The 26,905-nt window shown below is 48.1% G+C and overlaps 1 protein-coding gene across 1 annotated transcript in view; it reads left to right on the forward strand.

Moving 5' to 3' along the window:
- The first annotated feature begins 6,384 nt into the window (after window positions 1-6,384).
- The window catches only part of LOC144145765 (choline O-acetyltransferase-like), a 236,133-nt gene continuing 215,612 nt past the window's right edge, over window positions 6,385-26,905 (forward strand). Inside the window, exon 1 of the mRNA XM_077677493.1 lies at window positions 6,385-6,444. The gene's annotated coding sequence lies outside the window, so the exon portion shown is untranslated. The remainder of the gene's footprint in view (window positions 6,445-26,905) is intronic.

Genomic DNA, 26,905 nt, shown 5'->3' on the forward strand with positions numbered 1-26,905 from the left:
GACAGACAGACAGACAGACAGACAGACAGACAGACAGACAGACAGACACACCAATTTTTCACTTTTCGGTAGTCCAAAAAAGACTACATTGTCTTTACAGATTAACATAATACTGCATGCCAACATTAAGAGCACGTATTGTCCGGCGTGAAGGGGGGTTGTCAGGAGAACGTGGTGGTCGACGCATCTATTTAACCTACTGTTTTGAAGACCCTGTTCATTCAGCCAGTCCATTTCGGATGTCATCCCTGATCCCACCGTCTAGATGTCCAATCAACCCGTATCGATTGTCCCCTCTCTCCGTATTCTCTAGGCTTCACGAACTGAACTCGAAGGGCGGTTCAAGTGTACACAATACCCAGCCTTGCAACGTGCCATGGCCCAACTCAACCACCAAATACACAGAGCGGCTCGAAGACGTGCTGGCCTTAAATAGCAAAATACTCCACGGCTCGAACAGGTACTTCTCATAAGCAGAATTACAAACGGCGTACCATACCCGCTCCTCAAAGCCGCTGAAATCAAGGAAATGAACATCCTCATTCGTAAAACCTACCACACGGCTCTTGGCCTCCCCCCGCCCCACCACATTACAGAAGAAAGTCTTACTGCAAGGTATCCACAACGCATGGTGTGCGCCTACGAAGCTCATCGCACATCTCAAATGCGTCGCCTCGCTCTCACCACCACTGGACAGCAATCCCTCCCATCACTCGACCCCTCCCACCATTCATTGGTCAACGACTCAAAATGGCGCCAATACCGCGTAGCATGCACCCCATTACATATGCCGCTCGCAAACTATCCCTTACAAGACGCCTTCAAGAAATACACGGCAATCTAGGCACTATACACCATTTTCCTTGCTAGAGGTGGGCGCCGCCATTTGCTTTTTCTGATCGGACGCTAGCGCCGTCTATGAAGCGACCGCCGAAACTTCCGCGCTGGGCTGTTAAGTGCTCCGTTCTTTCCGTGCTGGGCTGGTCGGTACCCGTGCATTACCAAGTGAACCGTAGTGGTTTGGCGTTAAGTTAGCGGTTGCAGTGCTTGTGTGTGTGTGTTCTCTTTTGTTTTCATCATCTGCGGACGGATTTTAGGTCTTCATTTGCTGCCAGAGCGGAAAATGCCGATCCCGGCTGTTGCGAGCAGCAGTAGCAGTGTGGTGGCGGTGCCGGTGGTGCTCCGCAGTTCCGCGATGCAAACGTACCGGTATGGCACCGACTGACATAGAAATCGATATCGGGGAGTAAATACGTGTTTTCAATGCCACCGTCCTCGTTATGTTCACCGATTAGTCATGTTTACGGAAGCGCGGACGTCGAATGCGAAGCGCGCACAGCATATGTGGGTCACGGTGATACGTGCTCGCGATGGACTTTCGACGAGGCGATTGCTACGCTGTTGACATTGCAATATAATTTAATCTTTCTTAACTAGACTTATGACGGTTACTGACGAAATGAAATTACCTGGGCGGAAAAATAACACGACCGCACAACCAGTCAAATTACTATTCGAAGGTTGAGCAGAAGGGTTGACGTTCGGGCGAGTTAATTCTGGTTGATCATGATCGTGATTATGATTGACCTAACTCTGCGCAGCGCATGTGGCCTGTCGCTCGGAGCCCACCTTTGTGAAACCGCTGCTTGCACCACAAATGCTTTACGCGACCACCAGTAACTGTTTTGTAATTGTAATTAGATTCCGTGACAACGCAAAAGGATTAAAAGCTTTTCCTTTGACCGCGTTGTGAACAGGTTGAGCTATTTTCCAAATGCAGCGTTCACGCGTATCTCGAGCTTCGTTCCCACATTGGGCTGCCTGCTTGTCCTGCTATCGACCAGCAGTGTGCGATGGAGAAAGTTATCCTTTCATATCGTTTGGCAGTGTAATGCGTTGGCCTGAAAAAAAGTAAACAAAACGCCGTGATTTTAAAGGTTAGATTAGATGAAAAGGGTATTGTTTAATGCCAATCGGCTGTAATGACCAAACAATATATCGTATTTTAAATTGACTACAAGGAACCAGAAGTTATTGTAATGTTGTATTGTATCGGCGCTCGTGAAAGATCCCCAGGTGGTCAAAATTCACCCGGAGCCCTCCACTACGGCGCGCCTCATCACCCATGAAGCGTCGGGGCGTTAAACACCATAATGAATCAATTAATCAATCAACCAATCAATCAATGCTGTATGGTAAAGGATAAAGTTGCTTCTAACATTTCAGGGGGTTCCGTTCCCTGTCGCAGCTTTGCGTGTGATAAATGGATTTTGCTCCGTCTGCTTGCCGTCCAAGTGCACCCAACAAACCCTGGGGTTGGTCGTTGGTACAAAGTCGTTACGATTTATCAGCGGCATACACCAATATCTCAACTCGGTGTGTGTTGGGAAGCGATGCAGCAAAAACACGCCGCAACCGCACTGCATTTTCTCCAGGCAGTGTCGTGCACATGCGTGCTGTCAGCGACTGTTCCTCGTTTTCTCTGGTTGTTCAATAACCCACCACCACGCAGTGCTGACCAAGTGACGTTTGCGCCTTGAACGGCATCACAGCATTGGCTAAAACAGTTCAAAGTTCCGCAAAAACTAAGCACGCGGTGAGAAATACCCCCTGTATACGCAGCGGAGCACACCGCGCCGAGCGATCTTAGCAGCCCAGCGCGCACAGGCAACACTGGTCGGCCGCCCAGAGAACTGGTTTGAGAGTATTTTCCTCCTTTCCCGGCTGTTTATGGAAAATGGTGTATACTAGATACACGGACGCTTACCCATACCGTCAACCGAACGCCTACATCGCCATCGTGACTGACTAACCACCGAGACCATGAAGTCACTGCTGCCACCTGCTTGACTACAAACCCTGAGACGGCAGAAGTCGCCATATCCCTCGCCCTAAGCACACATCAACGGTAAATCCCAATTATCACGGACTCTCAAACAGCCTGCCGTAATTACATCGCTGATCGCATCTCAACCCACGCACTCGAACTCCTCCGATGACTACCCAGACTGCCCCTCGCCGACAACGTATGGCCCCATGGCCACACAGGCCTGCAGGGCAATGAGGCGGCACATGACCTCATCTCTTCCCCCAACCACACCCACTACTCTCCTCATCTATCCCGACCCACTACCGACTATCCCACTAAAATTCCCCCCCCCCCTTCCCCCCCCCCCCCCCCCATCCACAGCTCTTTCAACACGAAGCTACCAGAATCTGCAGACACACACCATCACGACCCTCTTTTTCACCCCCTGTTTCACACGAAATACACAGCTGGATGTCAGCACTGCCCACGGTTAGGCAGTCTCTCTTCCACATAACAGTTGCGCGCCGACACACACCAAAGCCTCGGTGGCTCAGTGGCTAAGGCGTTGTGCTGCTGAGGACGAGGACGCGGGCTCGATTTCCGGCCTCGGCGGTCGCTTTTCTGATGGAGGTGAAAAGTAAAAATGCCCGTGCGTCCGAGATTTCGGCGCACGTTAAAGATCCCCACGTGGTGAAAATTAATCCGCAGCCCTCCACTACGGCGCACCTCATCGCCTGCGTTGCGTCGGCGCGTTAAACCCTACAATCAATCAATCAGCGCACACCAACTCTCCCACCCCTCTATACCATTGCACCAGAACAGTGGCTGGGGCTGCTGCACCGCTCATCCCTATCCGTTGAGCGTATGCTGGTGGAGAGGCCAGATCTCTCCAGCAAGCACCAAAGTATCCACATCTGACTGGGAGAGCGTCGAAGATAGACTTGTTATAGTTTGCTCACTCACTCACTCACTCACTCACTCACTCACTCACTCACTCACTCACTCACTCACTCACTCACTCACTCACTCACTCACTCACTCACTCACTCACTCACTCACTCACTCACTCACTCACTCACTCACTCACTCACTCACTCACTCACTCACTCACTCACTCACTCACTAATGCGCCCTCACACCGAAATAAACCTCCCAGTATAGTGCAATGTGACGTGTATCAGTTTGTCTCGTAAGAGCCACAACAGAGACATACTTACAATATATTGAGCGTTTCCACGAAGTTCTTTGCAACCGCAGCTCACTGCGCGCGTCACCCTGGAAACCCGCATGATTTACCACTTTTTACGCTGTCGCACTGATGGTAAGCAAGATAACTCTATTTCCCCTCGAAAATGCTTCTTCTAACGTTTTCAAGGGTGCACCCATTTATCCGTGCGTGCGTGAGTTTAGAGTGAGTTTATGCAAAACAGCAATCTCTGAGGATTGCTGTTGTGCGTACGTGGATTGCTGCTGTGCATACGTATTCCAAGTGCCAGCACTGTCCTATATATAGGACCCTCTCACGCAACCGTTGGTGGTTGCTGTCGCCTTCGGATGTGCGCAATCTAAGTAAAAAAAAAAAAAAGAGGCGCAGTTATTTTCAGTGCCGGTACGCCACAAGCAGAAATAAAACTGGCACGCCATGGCTACTCGTTCCGGCTTATTTGAATGGAAATTGATTCGGCGAGTACCGTTAAGCGTGCGCTGCTGCGGAACCATTGGCGCAGTCCGTGAGTCAATGATATATACGATGCAGACGCCCTTTTTTGTGCACATCTAAAAAAAGCTGGGCCAAAATGGAAATGTTAAAGGAACGTGTACGCGGGGAATGGAGAGGGTCTAGTGCGTAAAAATTGTGTCACAAGCTATGACGGTACATGTAAGAGTGCAGCGTTTCACTCATAGCATAGCACAAAAAAAAAGCACATAGGTTTCATTTATGCTCTCTTTGTCGTCGATCGACGTAACATAAATGGGAGTATAATAAAAGAAACATCCGCAGCCGAAAATCAAATGAGCCCTAAACCCGGCGAATTTGCATGCCGGGTTTTAAGGACTGGAAAAATCCATGGGAGAGCCGTTTTTTTTTTTTTTTTTTTTTTACCGACTGCAATAACTGCGTGACCTTGAGCGGGGTCGTCCTCTCCTAACCAAGCCGTTGCTCAGGGGCGGCATCACAAGATCCGGTATCTGATAACTGTCAATTTTACAATCTGTCATCTTACAATTATACATGGTCATGCACTTACTGCAGTCGAGAAAAGGTTTCGTAAAATGCTAACGGTTCAAATTTTGTTAAAAACATCCTGCTTTTCAAAAAAAAAAAAAAAAAGAAATCTCAGCTATTGGCAATTCAAGGGCCGAGGTTGCACATGCACTGGGAGGTGGTACAATTGGAGGGTTGAAGAATATTTAGACCTCCCGGGGATCTTTAATATTTGCCGAAATCTCGGAGCACGGGCGTTTTTCGCCGCCACCAGAAAGACGTCAGCCACCTCCGGAATCGAACCCGCGCCTTCGTGCTCCGCCGTACAATGCCGTTGCCGCTGAACCACAGGACGGGTTACCTCGATTTCACCGTGCCATTGAGGCTATCACATTGGGAACTGCTTTGGCATTGCCGGAGAGAGTAGCTTTTTTTTTTTTTCTTCGTTTGCGTTGATCCCGTGCTTCGGCGGAATTTTTTTCTATTGCGATAAGTAACACAGTAGCTTCCTATCGGAAGAACCTAGACCCCATATATTTCCCTGCTCCGCCGTCGCTTGAAGTCGAGGGAGCGCGCACGCAGCGTCCGCCATTGTGAGCGTCGGCATTTCGCCATCGACGAGCAGCCATGACGGTCGAACTCTTCTTTCTCTTCTACGAGGCTTCTTTCCCCCGCGTATCTCACTATCTTTTGTTTGTCGTCTCCGCGTTTCGTTTGATCTTCGCCTCATCCGCGGCCTTCTAGGCCGCAGGCGTTTTGTCGGCGGTGTCCGCCCTTCGCCGTTTTGCCTCCGTCCTTCTTGAATTGCCTGACGTTGCCTCCTTTGAACAACTATTCCTTCTTTTCTTGCCCTAACCTCCGCTATCGTGTTCGACAAGGCGCCTCCTCCGACGGCGCCAAAATTTTCGCGCGTGCGGGCGAGGGAAGCACGCATGGCGGAGAGTGACGCGTGCGAGAAAGGGCGCGGCCGACCACCCGACTGGTGGGAACGAGAGCAGGTGAGCGCCGGCCGCGGGCCAATCGCGCAGCGCCTCTCCCTCACCTGCGCCCCGGCCGCTCGTCATTGGCTCTCCCCATTGGGGACGAGTCGTGACGTACGCGCTTCTCCCGCCACTCCCCCCTTTCTGACACTGCTCCTTTCCCCCTTTTCTGGGGAGAAAATTCCCGCCACCAGGACGGGGAATAAGTGCAGGAGAGTAGCGAGCTCTGAGGAGTGAGGAAGAACGAGGGGAACAGGGGGGGTTCAACTGAGCCTTGAGAAAAGTTGAGGGAAGGGAGGGGGAAGGCGAGCCCTCGCCCTCCATCCTTTCTTCCCAAAATTTCCGCGGCGGGCGCTCGCTCGCAATCGGGTCAGCCGTCCGGGAACGCCGTTCGAAAGCGCCTCAGAAAGCAGCCGGCGGTTCCAGACGGGAGCTTTCTCGCTGTCCAGGTGAGTAGCGCTGTTTTACCCCCATTCACCCGCTTAATTGCCCCCTCGGCATTCTACTCGCTTGTTCTTTATCCAGCACATTGGTGCTCTCTTTAAATTAGTTACATTACTTCAGCTTTACAGTTTAAATGAATACATTCCATTATGCAACGCAGCAGATCTCGCAAGCGCATGCTACAAACAAATGAAAGCGACGGTGAAGGGTTTTGCCCTTAAACACTGTTCAGTAGCCGGCACGTGGATAATTTCACACACTGGGAAGGAAGAGCCTCATTGATAAATATCACGAATAAACATTGATTATCATAAAAATAATTAGTGCCTGAGCTCCGCAAGAAGCTAACATTGTCGAAATTATCTCTGCATGTGTTGTTCAAATCCTAAGTCTAAAATGGAGGCTTTTCGGCATTTTGAGTGTACTATTTCCTGTCAAGAACTTCTTACACTGACGTCTTTTTATAGACGACATGAAATTCTTCCATAGCAAAAAATAAAAATAAAAGGAGTGTAAACTGGTAAAACACCAATATTATATTCGAATCTGCCTATTAAATTACCTTGATTACAGCAAAGAAGCATTATCTGTGTTTACACTCGTTTCCGCAGCAGATGCACGCAATGGAAACGAGCTAGTTCCCGCTGACTGCACTATATTACCGATAAATAGTCAGTTTAGCGAGACCAATAGTCAATATACTTTTTTTTTTGAGTTTGTAGGAGCCACGAGTGACGCAGTGTTTTCGTTGTAAAGGCTTGCAGCCTTGGATATAAAGAAGGATAATACGCAACAGCTGTGACGTCTGACTAAATTTGGTCTCGTTGGTTCCAACCGGACACAGAAAGAGCCTGTCAAGGCGCTTTCTATGTACCTCATTGGAACAGCAGTGGTAAGCACGGGATATGGGCTTTCGTCTTGGCATCCTGGGTCCCATTGTGAACCGGGCGTGGGTAGGGGACGCTCGATGAGTGCCCTACTGCAGAACGTTTGTACAGATGTTGTCAAGCACTTCAGCACTATTACAATCTCTACACAAAATATCCTGGTGTACACATAACTGCACTTAGTTGTGCTCTACAAAGTTGCAAGTGTGATGATTCCAAGGAATGCCGCAGTGGCTTTTTGTAGTCTAAGCTGAGCTCAGTTCGAAATGGTTCCCATCATTCGCTGGCATGACTGCATCGGCCACCCCGCTCCCGAACATATGCGTTTCAGTTCATCATACAATGTATCACAGAACCTGCCTGCAAGTTAATGAATCTGCTGTGCCACCCCCTATCCCTCTTTCTGAGGCGACGTGGCTTCGCGAATAACTTTAGAAGTGTTGGGAAAGAAACGACTTTCTTGCTTAGCAGTTGCACGCACCAGCGTCTCCTTTGTATGCTAAAGAGGCAGAATTGGAAGGCACTGTCTCTTTCCCCGGAGCCTGAGGAACATATCCTTCTGGTGAATAGAAAAGTACTAGTTTAGCATGAGCGCCAACTGGCAATTCACTGCAACTTTTCAACCTATACAACGTGGTAACAGACAGACACACAACACAAATACGGAACCTCGGAACGCGAACATCGCTGTTGGTCGGCTAGTGTATACCTGCTTTCTTTTCGGCCTAATAGAGACATGTACTAGCGTATAATTAAGCATCTTTTTGCACAGGTAATCAGACAGGAAGAAGATCTGGGTTGGAGAATGGTTCAGGGATAGTTACCACTTTTATTTTTAAAACGCGACAAAACGTTTAGATATGCCTTACAGGCTTTATATCCGCGAAGGACGGGACTGCAGGTTTGATTCGCACGGCACAGACGAAGGGAAGCACTAAATCTTCGCCAAGCACTGCATAAGGTCCCGAAAGAAACAATTTAAGCTATCTTTAAGGAACTATTTCTGCCAAGGCTTTCGAGGTGGTTGGCCGCTCGGGGCACTAGCGCCACCTACGGCGGCCACAGTTACTTTAGCGCACTTCATCTGTTAAGCGTGCTGTGGAGTCCATGAAATGAAAACCTACTTCTGCACAAATATCTTAGGAATAGGGGTAGCAAATAACTTCTAACCATGAATGTCTTCAGTATTGTACCGATAATCACCCATTTGTCGAATCTGGCTCCCATGAAGGAGACGGACGCGCACGGACGCAACGCAATCTCTTTGAGAGAAATGGACAAATGCGTACCACGCAAAGCACCTGAACGTGCTACCTACCACCAATTCTCGTCAAGGGGCTACTGGATTCAGAGATGAACGATACCGCATATCGCCCGTCGTCGGTACGATTCCACCCTGGCCACAGCGCCACCTGTCATTCGCGTATGTCTTCATTGACGGGCGTTCGTAGCACCCACTGTTGGAATTAATTAGTTACGTCTTCGTATTTTTCGTATCGAAACAATATTTCCTCTAATAAAATTGTGGTTGTTTCTCATTTTAGTGCACGTAAATAGCCAATCGCTGTGCCCAACGAAACGAATTAGACAAATAAAGAGACCGGCGGAACCATTTAACTCGAAACTGATCTGCCCGTGGACTTCACAAAATGCAAAAACCCCATGCTACAATTGCACGATGTCACAAACCAGAAAAGGTGTTTCGCGAGAGATCGTATGCTGTGACGCGTAATTGGCCCCATGTTGTCGCCTTGATCGCTGCGCTTGCTCATTAAGGTCCGTTGTAGTGAAGCAGACCGAACGATGCTTTTAAGTGCGTATACCACGACCATTGTTGCCAGGTCCTCAGAACAAGAAGTCGCTGGAACATTGTCGAAAGTAGCCAGAAAAGTCGCCACTTTTAACTGAACATTTGAAAAGTAGCCAGAGAAATCGCCATTTTTACCAAAGCGAGGTAAACCACAGGCTTTTCTATGGCCTGCGTAGGAGAAAAGGCATAAATTTCGAGGACTGAAACTGGGTCACGAATATTCATCACTTGCTACGGGTCTACAAAAAAAGCTAAAATATCAAAGTTTACGTAATGTACTCAAACTATATGAACTAACATAGAAAGTTTGTTTGCTGCACACCGGTTTTCGCCCCTTTCGCTGCCTCTTCACAATCCCGCACCTATTTAAACCGTCTTGCGCTCTTCCCAACCGTCTGCATGGAACCTCGAGCGCCCGTGAACTGCCTAAGCATTGCGCTTTCAATCGAAGGCGTTGCTTGAAGCGTTCGGAGCGATTCTTACTGCAGTTGACGGATATTTAAAAAAGGAACACAAGTGTCGCATTGTGCCAGTAAGATAGCTGCGTACGTTGGTGTGTTTTGAGTGACACGGACTCCTTGGGGCCTGCGTATTCTCGAATTTGCCATATCATCCCTATTTTCTTGTTATGATTAGCTTCCAGTTTTCTTTTCTTGAACGTAAGGTTTTGGAAGTGCGCGGGAATATTTGAATAATCACCGGTCCTCAAAGGTGCCAGAAAGTAGCCAAGTCACCCCATTAAAATTTTAGCCGCGACGAGCCCCTAAAAGTCACCAGTTTGGCGACAAATCGCCAAACCTGGCAACTTTGACCACGGCTACAGCGTAATTATACTCTTATGCCCTTAAATTAAGGTATGCAGATACATAATGTTGCATCGTGCTGACACAGCAAATGTAAGGCCCTATACGGCTCCAGGAGAAAACATTTAATATATTTGTCTGCTGATACTCAACTTACATACAGAACAACGGAAAAGGGAGGTGGAGACAATGTCGATTCGTATAGGGCGCCTTGGCACCTTGTTGAATTCCTGGAAAATTATTGAAAAATCTGCGCACTCAAACACAATAAAAATAATGCCAGAGCGGACATTAGGCGCCGCGCCGGCATCATTTTATCGTAACTTTTGTGGATGTTTGCTCTTAGCCACACCCCCTTAGCCTCACCCGCTAAATGTCTTTCATGGACCTACGCAGGCAGCCCACACACTTGGCTCATTCGAAAGGCTCACTCCTTACACAATTCTTGATCGGCGTGAAAACCAAGTTTAAACTAGAGATTAATTCGCGATAAGAAAGAAAGATTCCAAATTTACGCTTGCTAACTCTTTTGACGTAAGAAATGTTCTAATAACGTACGTGATGAAACAAGCAAAAATCGGGTAGTCAGTATGCTGACACAAGTAAACGTTTGCATTCCACCAGAGAACTGAAATCAGGTGCCGTACTTGCTCCAGACGCCGAACCTAACATTAGGATTATTATACTTTGCTAGAACTGAACAATTTGAGCCCGCGTGAACTCTCAATGCACCAATTAGAAAACGGGCCACCCCAGTTCCTCGTATTCATTTAGATTTTGACACCAATGCGTTGCTAAAAGATCTACAAAGAGGCTCAGCCACGTCCACGGCTCAATGCTCCGAAATTTGCGTTTTCTTTTGACGGAATCAGTCAATCCGTTCAGGCTGGCTCGTGACGTCACCCGGTGACATCATTTGTCGAGGCGGGAAGTGCTTCGAGGCGTCACAACGCTACACTCAGGAAAATCCCCTGCTGCAGCTTCTCCGCAATGTACTCGATTGAGTGATCCATGCAGCCAGCGATTAAATTTCGGCGATGGCGATGCCGAGCATGCAATTTGACTCAAATGTTCGGCCTGCGCTGTGGCGGTGCGCAGTGCAACTATTACGTTCTGCATCGCGGGGTGTTAATTATGACAAGTAACTGAAACTCGACATAAAGATAGAGCTTCCCTAGCGGCAATTTCAGTAGGATTTTTTTCGAGATACATGCAATACATTTTTAGCTACAGAGCATGCACCAGGAAGTTGGCTTTTCCGTCAAATTTGTCCACGCGACTTCCGTCGATGGGCGCACCTTTGGTCAGAACGTAGCCTATAACAACTCCGCAGTAAAAGCATGCCCGGTACCTGAACCCAAAGACGCGGGTTCGATTTCCGTCCGCGGTGGCCGCTTTTCTGATGGAGGCGAAAAGCGAATTAAGATATCGGCGCACGTTAAAGGGACCCTGCAACACTTTTTTCAACTTTTTTTGAAATCTTAAATGCTTCCAGAACGTAGTCACTCAACACACCGACTACTTAGATTAGGGGGTCGCAAAGTACCTCAGCCAAAAAATTACTGCTCTATGCCCATCAGATAACTTGGAAGCTCGCTCAAAAGATTTTTCTCTCTTTCCCCGTCTTGACGTTCTTCGACCACTCGAATTACGTCTTAAGGCCATGTAGCGGCTGTTGGTCGGTTTTCCTTCAGTTGCAGCAATGAACGCTTTTCGATACCAACTTTAAAAATAAAACCACAAAAATAAAGCAGAAATGGAAGGCGTATCTGGTGCGGCGAGCAAATCACGCAATTCCGCTCCGTGCTGGCGATAACTATAGCTTTTACAGTGGCTCCAGACGCGAAGGAAAGAGTGAAAACGCTTATCGAAAGTGTTGCAGGGTCCCTTTAAAGATCCCCAGGTGGTCAAAATTAATCCGGAGCCCTCCACTATGGAGCGCCTCATCGCCTTGTAGCGTCGGCGCGTTAAACCTCATAATCAATCAATCAAAACAGGGCTGGTAGGTTCGACCATTAACACAATTAGCCGCAATAACGATTCTTTTCTTTCTTTTATGCCTCGAAGCCCTGCGAAAGCTATACGTCATCGTTCCCAGAGAACACTGTTCTGGGATTTTCCCTCCACATCAAATTGTTCTTTACCACAGTTTTATTTCAGTTGCGACTTTTTTAAAAGTGGCTTATGAATTACTTCATCATTACTTCACCTTTTATCGGAGATATTGCTTTTGTGACGTCCCATGATCTCGCAAAGCGCGCCCGGACTTCACACCAACGCGGGAAATATAAAAATATTTTTGGGCGAGTTTCTGAGTTATCTGTCGTGCTATACACTATAGAGCAATTCCATCGTTCAGCTTCACCAGTGTCCTAGAGTGACCAATACATGCCGCCTACAACGCAAATTTCAGCTAGTGGCAGCAATGCACATACCATTTGACTCAAAAATATGATCTGCGCTGTTGCACTGCGCAATGCAGAACGTCATGCGGGATACCACAGCGCAGACTGAACTACTGAGCCAGATTGTATGCTCGACATCGCCATTTGCCGAAATTTAGTTGTTGGCTTGCATGTATTTGCCAAGAGAGTGTACTGTGTTAAAGGGGCTATGAGACCAAATGCAAGTTTGGTTCATTCGAAAGGCTGATTCGTTAGAATATCACTGACACCACTTTCAACGCAAACTAAACTCAAACCAGCTATATAATTAGGAAAAAAGAAAATGGCCACGCGACCCACTAGCCAAATTTCCTGCACTAGAATCTACGACATATTATGTGTAGCTGTGCGATTGGCTGCGGCCGGCAAAATCCAGCGCAAATTAAACAGGAATCATAAGCATGCAGAACGAGCTATTAGCGCTTAAATTTAATGCATATTCTTTTGATAGCAGTAAGAATGGTGGGATAAACAATGCAAGTTACCAACGCACACGTAAAATAGAATCACCAGAGCGTACTGCGCGCACTATGCCGGTTATAGCTGCACAGCCGTCCGGTGGTTTGAGCTAACACTGGTCTACTGGCATAAGCGACATTGTCTTCTGTGACTCTGTTTATCGAGCATATCCAAGGTTTCACGAAACAGGCTCTATCAACCGTAACAAACATTATCCAGGCACAAACCCGGTCAAAAGCAAATCGAGGGTGGAAAGCGATCCGGAGCGGTATGGTGACGCCATCTAGGAGGGCTGACAACAAACAAGGCGTTGCGCTGTTCGCTGCAGCCCTAGTCCGCATACTTACGTTCGCTTTAGTGCTTGACCTTGATACGTCATCGCAGACGTTACGAAACAGACGATTCAGCGGGGTAATTAGAATTACGGCGTAAATTGCTTAATTTCTCAATGAATAAGGCATCGTTTGATGCCGGACAAGGCCCGAGGGCACTGTAAAAACCAACTCTTTCGAATAAAATAAACTTGTATTTTGTCGATATGACCCCTTTAAATAAGCTGGATCACAAGATTGTATTTTGAGGTCGGTAATATGGTTATTGAGCGCTCTTAATGGCCACGTTCTAAAGGCGTTTGAGATGTTGTAAAAAGTTGAAAAAAGTGTTGCAGGGTCCTTTTAAATGGTGCTGCTACGAAATTTGCCAATCCAGAGTCCAAAATCTCCCATGGGCTCATCCACCACCAAACACCCCAGTATACTACCACGGCGTTTTTTAAGTCGCATATGGTGATTAATGAGGTCGACCATACGAGTTGACTGAAAACAAAAATCGACTGCGACGTGACATGACACACAGCAAAACGTTGTGCAATACAGTACGTAATGTGACAACGGAGGCCGAATTTCTGAGACATCGTTTATTATGTCTTGTCATTGGCTTAAACTAATCTCACTTGATCGAAAGCGTTGGTCATTCACGACGACGTTGTCGGGAAGCAGCTTTCAGGATTGCAGACTTAATGGCGTTGTTAGTAGCATTTTTAAACTATTTTAATCCTAATTAAAGCGCGATGTTAGCATGTTTCTTTATTCAATTGGCTGCGACAGAAGTCGAGATACTAACTAAGAAGAGAACTTGAGTTCATTAATCACGTCAAGGATTTCGGGCAGTTGAGTTACAAAACGCTCCAAGACAGTCTTGTAGTTCAGCTTTGCCACAATCCACTCGACTGACCAATTCATGCAACCTATAAAATTGTGCCGAATGCCCATAAAGAAAATACGGTTTCACTGAAGTTCGATCTGCGCTGTGACATCACGCAATGCAAGAATGGCGTTCTGCACTGCGCAATGCTATAGCCCAGACCAAATCTTTGAGTCAAATGGTCCCCGCCGATGTTGTCATTTGCCGAATTTGCTTTGCTAAACTTGGCGCAAGGTTGGTGTCCGAGTGCATTGCAGTGGAGCTGGACCACAGGAGCACCCTAGAGTGCAACTGTGTAAGTCGGATTGAGATCTCCAAACTGAGCGGATTGACAGATCAATGAAACCCCAGCCTGTACTTTAATGAATACGCCGAACAGCGCAGCTTTGGGGATTATAAGAGGATTTTTTCTGTAACCTTCGTTTATTTTATTTATTTATTTATTGCTGTGCGTAGTTTTGAATGGTGAATGTTGAGTCACAGGTTTCAATCTCGCCCCTTCAATATACATTCTCAGCGCTCTGCGGGTGCTTGGACACGAATGCGACGGCGAGCGTATTTTGTTGAGTCTAATGCGTACACCGATACCATCACTGGGGACACTTATCCGAAAGAAACAGTAATTCTACCCGTGAGCGACTTAACAGTCGTAATGGGTCTAACAAATTACAACTATAACCACGCAGGCCCAGAGCAGGGCGCATTTTCCACTGTACTGATTTCCACTAGGATGCGTTGTCTAACGCCTAAAGTGACGGTGTCACTAACTGAGCAAATTTATGACTCCATTCAAAAAATGTGCGCACCATGCACTATAGTGCTGCAAGGCTGCAGACAACAGCGGAGCTTGTGGTGACCTAGCTTTTATGTAGCTTAGCTAAGTTGTTTTTAGGTTTTGCGAGGTTGTGCTATAGGTTTTGCTAAGTTGTTGGTAGGCTCGACGAAGTCGTTTCTGTGTTTTGACAGGTTATGCTAGGCTGGGCTAAGTTGTTTCTAGGATTTGCGAGGTTACGTTAGGCTTTGCCAAGTTGTACTTAAGCTTGGCTAAGTTATGCGTGGCTGGGCTAAGTCTCATTTCTGTTCCGGTCGGTCCCCCCCACATCACAGCGGTCACGATAAGGGAGCACATCTTATTATCCACCCGGTGAGTCGGATGCGGGGCAAAGCTATAGGTGGGGGAAAGCTAGGTGATCAGAAGCCCTGTTGTTCACTCCAGCCTTACACCACTAGTGCAAGTTGCGCAAATTTGTTTTTCCGCTTCAAAATTAACCCATTTGGCTCTAATGGGAAAATTCCTGTCTGGCCTTTTTTTCCTTGTAGGTATTGCGCACTGCGTGCCAACACAACCTTTTTTCTTTCCAATTAACTGCATATGTTGTTGTTACCCGCCGCTCCGCATGTTGTTGTTACCCGCCTCCCCCTCACTTTCGCCGTCAGCATACTGCTCCCTCTATCTCGTCTATCTGCGGTGTCCTCTTCGTTCGCTCGGTTACATCGAAGCCGACCTCGACACGAAACCAGAGGAGGCGGGCGCTTAAGAGCTGCGCTCTAAAACAGCTGAGATGTTTCTATTAGCCCCATTTGTTTATTGTTTTTTATGTCGTTTCACCAACGTATCCAAGAAGGAAAAAGTGCAGATATCGAGCAACATTCAATGAATTCCTTTAAAATTAAAACGTAGAGTGTCGACGTTGTAAGCGTCAGCCCCCTTGCTGCCTTTTTGGTGCGCTTGCTGAAGGGGAGCAGAGTGGCTTCAACGTACTTTGATTCAACTCCTCGTGAAATTAATTCATTTAGTATATGTTCCGGTTGGGCACTTGTCATCAACAGGCGGGCATCTGTAACGTGCGAGAAACGGCGATTATGCCCTCCGATTAGTAGGCGACATACGGTGAGAACAACGCTTTTCTGGTAATGGTGCCCGACTTCATCTGAGGGATACATAAATGCCAACTTTATTAGACCACAAAATGAACAGAGGTTGGCGGGGATACCGCTAGCCTCCTCGGTCCAGGAAGCTACCGGCCGCCATCTTGGTGTGCGCCACCAGGCGCCATTCTTGAAGGCTTACTTCAATGGCCAGCAACTCCTTCCTGTGGTGCTCGGCCAGTCCAATAATAGGTGGTCCTGATAAGTGGAACAAAGGGAGCAGAAGGGAAGCGGATCATCATGTGTTTAGGTAGTGGAGCCTGGTTTGTGTGAGTAAGGTGAGTGTTGGGGCTTGTCGTAGCAACGTTTGATCATAGCCTAGTGAGCTTGGGGTGCGGTTTTCTGTGGAGTCAGGGGTTCTCAACAAAAAATCCGATGGGAGTTTCTCCCTCTGCAGGGTCATGCTAGTCTGGATATCCGATGACAGCGGCTTTGAGGAGCATTCTCAGACACACTGATGAGATCGCTCGATCCCTGTCGTTTTGGTCTGTCCAGGTGCCCAGTGCATATTGACGCGTCCCGTGACGTTTGAGGGGTGTCACCTAGGAGTGCGTTAGACCCGTAGCGAGAAGATATCAAGTGGATTAGGAGTCTGTGCACATGTTTGTGATTTTGGGACGGAACTATCATGGGAGGTCGGATTCTGCGGGTATCGAGCTTTGTTTGATGGGCGAGTGTTCACCATCGGCATTGCTGCATAGGCTCTTTCACATCGTCTGTGGAGAAATCTGTAAATAGGCGGGAGTTTCTGCTGGCTGCCGTAAATGTACGTCTGGGGAAAACACCGAAGAGAAATTAACAACACTAAGCATCGATGCGCCATAAAAGAAAAAAAAAAGACGAGAATGCTACAAACGATCCATGGAATTGCTAATTTGAACAATTAATTCAGTTCAAAGTAGCTATTTTGTTGCATCTGCGTCTTGTCTCGCACTGAGTTAACATTAGGGATCGCCATTCACGCCAAATCTTCACTCTGTTTATACTTATCGGGTACGAATTTCTGGGAATATTTACTCCAATGTTCTGTATTCAGTCCCGTCAAAGTAAATAGAATTTTTTTTCGCTGTTGTCGCAGACTGATTTGCTACCCTTCCCCCCTGCCAACAACTCGAAAAGGAAATGTGGCCTACACTAGTTTGCCATAAACGCAACATCCACTACATATTTAAGGGTTGATTTAAAGCCATGCGTGCCTCAAAATAATTTAAACTAGTCTTGAAGGGAACTTGCTACACTGCCGATGAACACTCTCCCACATTCCTCCATGCCTAAAAGCACTTCGAAAGCTATTTGTATTGTCAGCACAGAGCGGCACTGCGTGATTAGCTCGTCTCAGAAAACACGTCTTCCACATTTCTGCTTTGCTTTTCTTGCCGTTTTGTTTAAGGTCTTTGTCGAATGCGTTTATTTTTGTAGCTGAAACGAAGCCGGTCAATAGCCACGATGTACCTCGAAGGACATCACTCAAGCACCAAACAATTCTAAGACCAAGAAAAAGGAGCATGTTTTGGGCAAGTTTCTACGTTGTTTCATATAGGCATAGAGCCGTAGTATTTGGCTGGGGCACTTTGTAATCCCCTAATCTAAGTATGGATACTCTTGTTGACTGCGTTCTGAAAACGTTTAAGTTTGTAAAAAAGAAAAAAAAAACTTCCAAAAAGTGTTTCGGGGTCTATTTAAAAAGTCCCTGCGACACGTTTTCCGAAACCTCAAGCGCTTTTAGAGCATGGTTAATAAGAGCGTCCAGTCCATAGCTCAGGATTGCGTGAAATAGCCCAGTCAAGAATTGATTGATTGGGGGGTTTAACGTACGTGCTGGCACTACACAGGCGATGAGGCGCGCCGTAGTGGAGGGTTCCGGATTAATTTTGACCCCCTGGGGATCTTTAACGTGCGCCGAAATCTCGAACACACGGGCGTATTCGCTTTTCGCCTCCATCAGAAGAGCGGCCGCCTCGGCCGGGAATCGAACCCGTGTCCTTGGACTCGGCAGCAGATCGCCGTAGCCACTGAGCCACCGCAGCGGGTCCCAGCCAAGAATTGCTGCTTCTCGTACATCAGCTGAGGTAGAAACCGTCTCAAAAAAATATTTTTGTCTTTTTCTCGCGTTGTTTTAAAGTCCCGGCATTTTTCGTCGACCCACATGACGTCCCAGAAGCAATGTCACCGCTTTTAGCCGGATTATTTTCATTGAGTAATAACACTGTTTCACAGTCACTGAAATATGTATTTTTTTACAACAGTAAAGCAGAGACTAGGAAAGGTATCTGCTGCAGATAGAAACTGACAGCGTGTCGTTCTGTGCTGGCGATAATATATCCTTCGCTGGGCTTCCAGTCACGAAGCAAGGAAAGAAAAGTGTCATATAAGGGCCGCTGCAGGGCCCCTTTAAATAAAATTCCCCGCAGAGTTAAAAGCTTTCGCTAGTTGTTACATTGAGAGAGCTTTCAGCGGTACCCTTCAACTACGTTAAGGGCCGGTAAGTTAGCACGCGTAGGCCGTAGCTCCGAAATACAGTATAGGGGGCTGGTTGGTTAAATTGCGAATTATGCCATCAGAGACTTGGTTTGAAGTACGCGTTGCAAATGGCTTCAGGGATACGCAGCATAGTAAATAGCGGTTCACTCGTACCAAGGGAGATAGAGAGAGAAAGTAAATCTTTATAATGAGTGTAAGTGCTGATGACAGGGCACTCACCTGAAGAAGGAATCCCTAGTTCGGGATACCTAGACTGCGGCTTGCCGTCCAGGGCCTTTTCACCAAGGTTAGCTGTGCTATATGGTCCAGGGTGACCGGACGAATCATGCAGTGCACGTAAGGATTGTGAGGGGATGGGAGTTGGTTAGGGGTTTGTTGGCGCTCCTATACCTGGTGGTCTAGGGTGCCAGCGTGGGACAGAAATTGCAAAGGGAGAGATATTGGGCCGGGTAGATAGCGTGGAGGAGAGGGCTATGGGGATAGGCATGCGCCTGCAGTCTCCTGGCAGTGGTAACGTCATTTCTGGATAGCCCAGGATGAGGTGGCGGGAATTTTCATCCGCTATAAGTCTGTACTGTACCATGATGTCTCTGTATTGAAGAAGTGGTTCTGTTTTGATGGTGGCAGTGAACGTTAACTGTCTCTCTGCGGACAGTCAATGGTGTATGTATGCACGGGCTGCAGCTTGAACCACCTCATTACCGTCGAGGGATTAATAGAGAGTTTAGCAGAGCGGAAAACCGATCCCGGTATGGTACCGGTAGGCGACCAGCGCTACCGGGCGTGCGCGGGGGTGGAAAAACTGGTTTAGCGCATGCGCAGGTGTTTCGGGTACCGTACCGGGCCGGCTCTCCGCTATACTACAACTCTCTAATGTCCAAGCACCCAGTAGATGTACACCGATGGCTCGAAGGATCTTCATGATGCACTGATGCGCCCTTATTGATGATTTCGTAATGACGCTTGAAAATTAAGAAAAAAAAAAAAACTACCATTCTTTTCTAAAGAAAGTTGAGAGAAGCGCGAACGCTCTCTCACATCAAAACCGCGTCAAGAGTGCGCCAAACCTTCGCTCTAAGTGCGTCCAACCTTGGCGGAAAGTGCATCCAATCGATCGCCCAACCATAAAAGGCCCATATCGCGAACGAACAATGAACCCATGCGACGATCTAACAATCTAAACGTATACCGACACGTGGTTTATGAGATAAAAGTATACCATTGTACTCCTTCTGTATGATCGAAACGTGTATTGTCTTATCTAGAACGGTTCCTTTTTGGCGATTTTCAAGTCGCCGTTTTTACACCATGGAAGCCCGGCTTCACGCACGCGCCGTGTGTCCGGAGATCTTATCAGAGCTTTTCGGTCGACCAACCGGTCTATGGGGAAATGCATCACATTTTTTTTTTACAGGACGCCATCGGCCCCACTAAGAAAGCTTTCGCTTTAAAAGAACCGGCATACATTCATATCATCATTCAAAAAGCAGCGTAAACTCTTTTGTTTACATTGTAAAATGGCCTTCAACTGCCTTGCGCTGGATGTCCGCTGCTCCAGCCAGACGCCGATATAAGTAAGTTGCCCCTTGCTGGCAAGAGTTTTTGTAAAGCCCTAATTTGTCGATGCTCTATGCTTCGGTAAAACTAAAATCAGGCAACGGAAAAAATTCAGCGCCCTTCCACTCTGTGAAGAAGGATGACCAGCGACGCTTGACACTGTGCAAGGACCACACGTAACAAAATACGTTTGGTTGTAATTTGAGATTGAGCATACTTCACATCTAATTAGCCTAATGGAACTCGTGGGGACTAGAGCCTTATTCCATAGCGGACACACCTAGGGCTGTCCGTTTCCCTCCTGCGTCGTAGGCATCTTACTGCCTGTGTAACTCACCAACTCAAACCGCTTGACCCCGGAGGGCAGCAGTCAGGTCCCATCGGGCAGTGAGACGTCCACGTTAAAATATCCCACCAGCACAACGGGCACGTAATCGGCGAGCGCCTTAGTTTGGCTTCGCGTGCGTCCGTGGAAGACACCGGCCACAACGTCGCTCCGGAAGTCCTTCAAGCTGTGCGGCGGGAAAAACACCGGCAAAAGCGTCACTCCAGAAGATTTTGAAGAAGGAAATACAGAACACTAGCTCCTGGGTGCCGACCGTTCTACGCCGATTTTCTCGCGCACCAGCCGTATGGAAACCAAGGCATACCCACCTTCGCTGTAACAGCAGTTTTCTTAGACGGTGAATTTTGCCGAATAGGGGTTCTTTAAGCGACGTTCAACTGCAGTCTCTTCCTGGCATGGGTACTTGCCGTAGCACAACCAAACAGAGCGTGACCACCAAACACGTTGACGGAAACGCATGCCTGATGTCATTTCTTTGTTCGTAATTTCATAGTTTGCTGCTTTTTTTCTGGGGGTGGGGGAAGAGGTAGTGGGGGGATTGGGGTGACAACGTCCTGTTTGTGCTTCTTCTCTATAGTTAAAAATCCATTTCGCGCATTCAGACAATCGTATGCACAAAAGAATTTGTGTGCGTAATAGAACCCCACCTGGTATGTTCGTCTAGAAGAACGTTCGTCTTTGAAACTTTATTCATAGAGAAGTTTGTGGTACAGTGGAAAAGGCCGATGTACGCTGCCTGACAGCGGCTTCGAAAGGTGGCATTCCTTATAAGCCAACGTGTTTCTTTGGCGGGTTGAAGCCCCTCCCACTGTTTATATTCATTCTCGTCCAAGTGTCTGTGCCTATCAACCATTGATATTTCGCCAGCTGTAATTTTTAGATAATTAATTATCTAGATCGTCTGTCAACAAATTCTTTTGTTTTCCCCAGCCGTTCAACAATTCTGAGAGCACTCCTCAAAAATTGTGAAGGTGTATCTTGCTTTAGCGCAAAGGTTCCCATGTTCACACTTTATGAAAATTCATATTTGTAACTGCGTACGTCTTACTTTCGATAATATTACGTCCATTACCTCACGAAAGTCAACCTTATCGATAGCATGCGACTATTATTTCGACTGCTAATAATGCGGGCTCAACATTATGACGAAGGAGATTCGCCGATATTACTGTGTGCCCCCACACAATTTCGTACACGGGCCCTCCTTTTTTTTTCTCTCTGAATTTAGCCATATCCACGTCATTCATCGGCGCTTTCATATATACTGGCACCTGTAGCCGTACGCCAAGTAGGCTCGGGAAATAGGCGGCCCATTTATGATTCCACACGTAACGCGAGGCTTCGAGTAGAGCGATACGGCGCCGGAGAGCTCCGCAGTTTACGCATGCACAGCATCGACGAGACTTGGCTGCCGCGATCGCGCGCGGGGCGCGTAGAGTGTTCATTCGGCGGCCGTCGAATCGCGCGTCTATAAATACCCTCGACAGCGGTGGCTGCTGGGCACTCACGCGACGGCCGGCTGTCGCGGCAAGTCTGTCCGCGTGCAACGCACGGGCGTCGTTCGATTTCCGATACGCCGCACATGCACGCGCCGCCGGCCGCAGGACGAGGGGACATTGCCGGCACGAGGAGTGCGCCCGCGACGTCCATGCACGCAACACCGTGCCCCCTTTCAGGGCCTGGTTCTACGCGAGGCTGTCCGCACGCGCGTTTATGCAGTACCACAACGTGCACGCAACACGATGTCCCATCGGGGAAAACAATCGCCGGAGCTCGGGTGCGAGCCAAAACACGGTGTGGCCAGGAACGGTTCAGGAGGTACAGCTATGTGATGTGATTGTCCTCCCCCATGCTTGACTGGCATAGAGTTTCTTTTTAGAGCGTTCATTTTGCCTCAGAGCGTAGAGTTGAAATCAAACTGAGACGGACAAGTATACTAAGCATGGAAGGTTCTTTTCGATGGAGGTTTTACGCGCCCTACACGTGCGCCAGCAATAGGGAGTAATTCAGGCCACCATGTTTACAAAGTTTATCTCACACATATACGCTCTTTTTGTTTCTTTTCCGCCTTAATTGGCCAAACAGCCACCGCGACCGCTAATCTAAACCGCGATTTCCTGTTCAGTAGCCCGGCGATAGCCACTGCGCCACCGCGGAGGGCGGGTTCTTGGCTTCTCGTTGGATGTTTTTTATTTGAACAAAATATTTTCATCTACTCCCCTTTCATATGCTACAACCCACCGAGAGATAGGCGTTGCCTTCTACACGAGTAGAACAGTATGGAAGGAACCAGCAATCAAGGTGCTAATCGAACATAAGTATAGCGGAATGAAGTATTTATGGCGCACCCTGGCCATTACTGAAAGACATTAAAAAACCAGGCAACGGGGGGCTGGATTGACCCGGCTACTGCGACGCAGCGATGGCGTGGTGTTTTGCCTCGACGACTGGAGAAAACGGCTTACGCTGCGCCAACTTCTGGCCCGTTACATTTCATTCATTTTACCTTTCCTCTATTTCGTTTAGCAGTTTTACCCGCAGTACACCTAGAAAACGGTCCAAGCAGGTCGACAAAAAATCCAATGATACCGTTTTTGTTTCTTGTTTTAACACCGTTGCAGCGAGGGAGCATTGGTGTAAATCTCGAGGCGACGCGCGCGCGTGCCTCATCGGCGCCTCGCCGCCTCGCGTCCCGGGATCTCGTCGCATGCACATCGGCGCAGCGCCGCTGGTAGCAAGTGCGCGCCGTGCTGGCCGCGCTAAATAATTCAAACGACGGAGAATAAGGGGGGAAGGGGCAGGCGCCGTACGCACGCAAGCCAAATCACTCCAGGGGCGGCTCAGCTTTGGCTGCTTGTCCCTCCTAATGGAGAAATGGGGAGCAGCGGCTCACACGCGGCTCGGACGCGCGCCGCGTCAGCCTCCGAGCGCTCTTTATATACAAGAGAAGGCGATTGCGGGAACACCACTTAGATCAGGAGGCCTGTCAGCCTCCTCGATGCATCGTGTCACATATACCGTTGCATTACCATCAATCTGTTATTTTTTTTCACTTAATCTTCCCATTCCACCCTCCCCCTTACTCTTTCATCTAAGCAATCGTGTAGTGTTGACATGGGTAATTACGCATAATGTACTGACGTAGTGCACTTGGTGGTGATAGCGTGGAGGTGCCCCAATGCCTTACCTCCCCTCGTACCCGAACCCTGGGCCGCTCCTCAACATTTAAAGCCGCCGGCCGCTGAGCGCTCGCAGGCGCTTTATTAAGCAGTCTCAAGGGAGCAGACGCAGTTCGGCGTCCGTGGCATACCAAGTGCCGGATCTCCCCGTTCTCACAGAGTTGCGCTCACCACTTTCCTGCGCGGCTGTTGCGAGGCCCCTCCGAAGACCGTATTCTTTTCCGCGCTACCGGAGATTGTGTCAACGCGTGGTCGTCTACTCCCGACTCGGGCATGCGGGCTGTTTGTTCCCAGTAGCTCTGCAACTACGCTCGCGCGAAACTGGGCTGTGTTCGCATTTTTCCTCCTGCGTAACGTGAACTCACGATGAAAGGAGAAGACCACGACGGACCGGGATATGCGCTGCGAGCGCGCAGTATGTGTAGTACGACGCATACAAGACACAAAATCGATTACTTCGACTACAGTGAAGTCCCGTTACGACGAACTCGAAGGGACCGTGAAACTGTGTTCGTATTATCAGAAATTCGTCTTAAGCGGACGTTTTTTGCATTGTGCAAGTTAAAGTAGCGCAAAAGCGTTGTTCCTCTTAACCATTACATTCGTCTGAACCGACTTCGTCTTAACAAGAGTCTACTGAATTTCCCCCGTATTTCGTGTAATCTGTTAAGGTACAATTTTGACTCTTTCAAAATAGTTCCGTCCGAATGCGCTAAAGAATGAAAGAAATTGACTGAGGGAAAAAATCGGCTGAACAATTATTGACGTAGGAAAGGGGAAAAAAACAGGGCGGATTACAGATTCATGGCACAGCGTCATGGCACATGAGAATGTATACTTTAGGTGTCTATCTGCTTGTGCAGAGTTGTGGAGCAGGATGGAATTGTAGTGGAGAGACTTCGCGGCTCAAAGTACGTTATAGAATTCGCCATCTATAAGGCCTCTCAGATGACGTTTACTATAACGTATCATTAATGGCGGTAAATGTTTCTCATATATTATATATAGTTGCTTACGCTTTCTTTCAGCTCGTCGATTGGGCACAAATAAACGAAACAGGAAAGCAATACACTTACACTTTATCCTTCTTCACGTTGCTTCTCAGTCGTTTTCGATCCCTTTATTTCTATCCGGGCATACGATCTCGAACTGCTCGGAACATTGCCATTCCAAGATGAACGCAACCGCGCCGGTGTTCCGTCAATATTTGCGCTGCTGCGGTGAGTCAGATGGGAACAGTAACATCTGCTTGTGCCTCGAACGAGTGCGCGAACCCATTCGCAGGCCGAACCGCATTATTCGGGTTGCTACAATTCACTAAATAAGCACTGCGTAGAATCAGCTTATTCGTACTAATCGTTAATGAATGCGTGGACCGTTCGAGATACATGTATGTAGCTTACGGAAAGACTGTAACGTAATGCTTTGATTCATATTATAGAAGGTATAATTGAGTGGTACTACAGAATTTCCAAGCAGGCCTGAACAAATCAGTAAAATTACATATATTTAGTACGTACGCGGTAATCGATATGGTCACGTGGGAAGTACTTAAAGGGGCCTGTGTTCTCCCTTTGCTGACCCGGTAAATAAATGACAGGAGATGAAGAAGGAAAGCAGCATCTGGAGTCGCTGCTACAAAAGCCCTCCTTCAATGTTTACTTCAGCCACTATGCAGATTGCCTTTTTAATGCGGATAATTCTGTAGCAACCTCCATCCCGGTACGCCTTCTTGGCGATCTTGCCTCGTAGCAAAAGAAGAACGTAAAGTCGGGCCGCTCGTGCAGGGTCGGAGAGGCAATTAACTCTTTTTCACATTTGCGCCCAAGCTATCCAATTTGATCCAAACTGGTTTCGAAGTGCAGCGATGCAGTCGCGCTGACGTCAGTGACTGCGTTGTAAGCCGTTTATAAAGACCATTTGTCTCGATACCAGGGATCAACCACGAAGACTACAACATCGACCACATGCGCACGCATAAGATTAATTTATCGTGGGGTTTAACGCGCCGAAGTTACACCTGGGGTATCAGGCGCGCCGTCGGGGAGGGCTCCGGATTAATTTTGACCCCCCGGGGATCTTTAACGTGCACTGAAACCTCTACAAACGGGCGTTTTCGCTTTTCGCCGCCATCAGAATAGCAGCCACTGCGGCCGGGATCGAACACGTGTCCTTGGGCTCAGCAGCGCAACGCTCTGCCACTGAGCTACCGCGGCGGGAATTTGCATGCATGAAGTGCTTACTCCAACTCTGTTTCGGAGTTGTAATTCAGAAGCAAAAGAACAGAGAGATCGACCATTTCCCAACGACTGAATGCAACGTCGGGAGAAGTCCACATAAAAAAAAAGTTGAGTCGTGTGTTTCATACAAGAGGGTCTCATAGACAGCCAGCGATGTAGTTTCGGAAATAATTTAGAGCGAAAGCTCTATTACCCCAAGTACAAACCTACAAAACGGCTCGTTTCGCGTAGTGTCAATCTGACCTTCAAGCTCAGCCATGTGAGGCCAGCGCCTCCTGCGGTTGCGCAGTGAAAACGTCTTATCACTCATTCATTCCGAAAGAAGGCGTGCACAGAGGGAGACAGGGGGAAAGAGTAAGGGCGGGTGCCATCAGAAAATGATACAAAGAGGCGCTGGCTACATCCAAGTTCCCTGGACGTTTGTTCCTCCTTCGGCGCATGCGCCGTGCAGCGTCTGTGTTTTGTCCTGCGGTGCAACTGTGTGCGCGTTCAAAAAACTTGTTGTACGCTCGTTCAACCACGGCAATATTTTTAAGAATCGCTTCAACGCGCGTGCGCCCCATTACAGGATACCACCATAGCGGTATCCAGTAATTGGCGATGGGCCTCGACCTTTCTAATCGTTACCGATAACGCCGCAATACTACAATCTTCCTCGGTAAGTTGGGTTTAGAATAAGGCCGGGTTCAGACTGTTGTCGCAACTGTCGTAATAACTTTATAAAGAAACCACCTCCGACTCCGACCTAGAACAATGGATGATCCACCTTCTCTCAGCTAAACTATTTGCAACGAAAACCATCGACCCTGCTCCTCCAGTGCAATATGTAGACACGCATCTCCGTAACCTTTGGGAGGCTTACACCAGCATAGAGGAGCGCTGGCGGAAACATAAACAGTGACGCAACCTTCGCCTCAAACTACAAACCCTCCGTACAAAGATCGAAGCACACGCACTCACCTTAGCCAGGAATCAATCGAATAACATTTGCGACGAAATGCGAGGGCAGCTCTCCACTAAGAAAGTTTGGCACATCCTCCGTGCCTTGCTCGACCCGCGCTCTACTAAGACCCAAACTCGGAACCAAACCACTCAACTGATAGCGGACGCTCAACTCTCACCCACTGC

The sequence above is a fragment of the Haemaphysalis longicornis genome, unplaced genomic scaffold, assembly GCF_048455015.1.
Source record: "Haemaphysalis longicornis isolate Haplotype H1 unplaced genomic scaffold, Haemaphysalis longicornis Haplotype H1 scaffold_1, whole genome shotgun sequence".
NCBI classification, from domain to species: Eukaryota; Metazoa; Arthropoda; class Arachnida; order Ixodida; family Ixodidae; genus Haemaphysalis; species Haemaphysalis longicornis.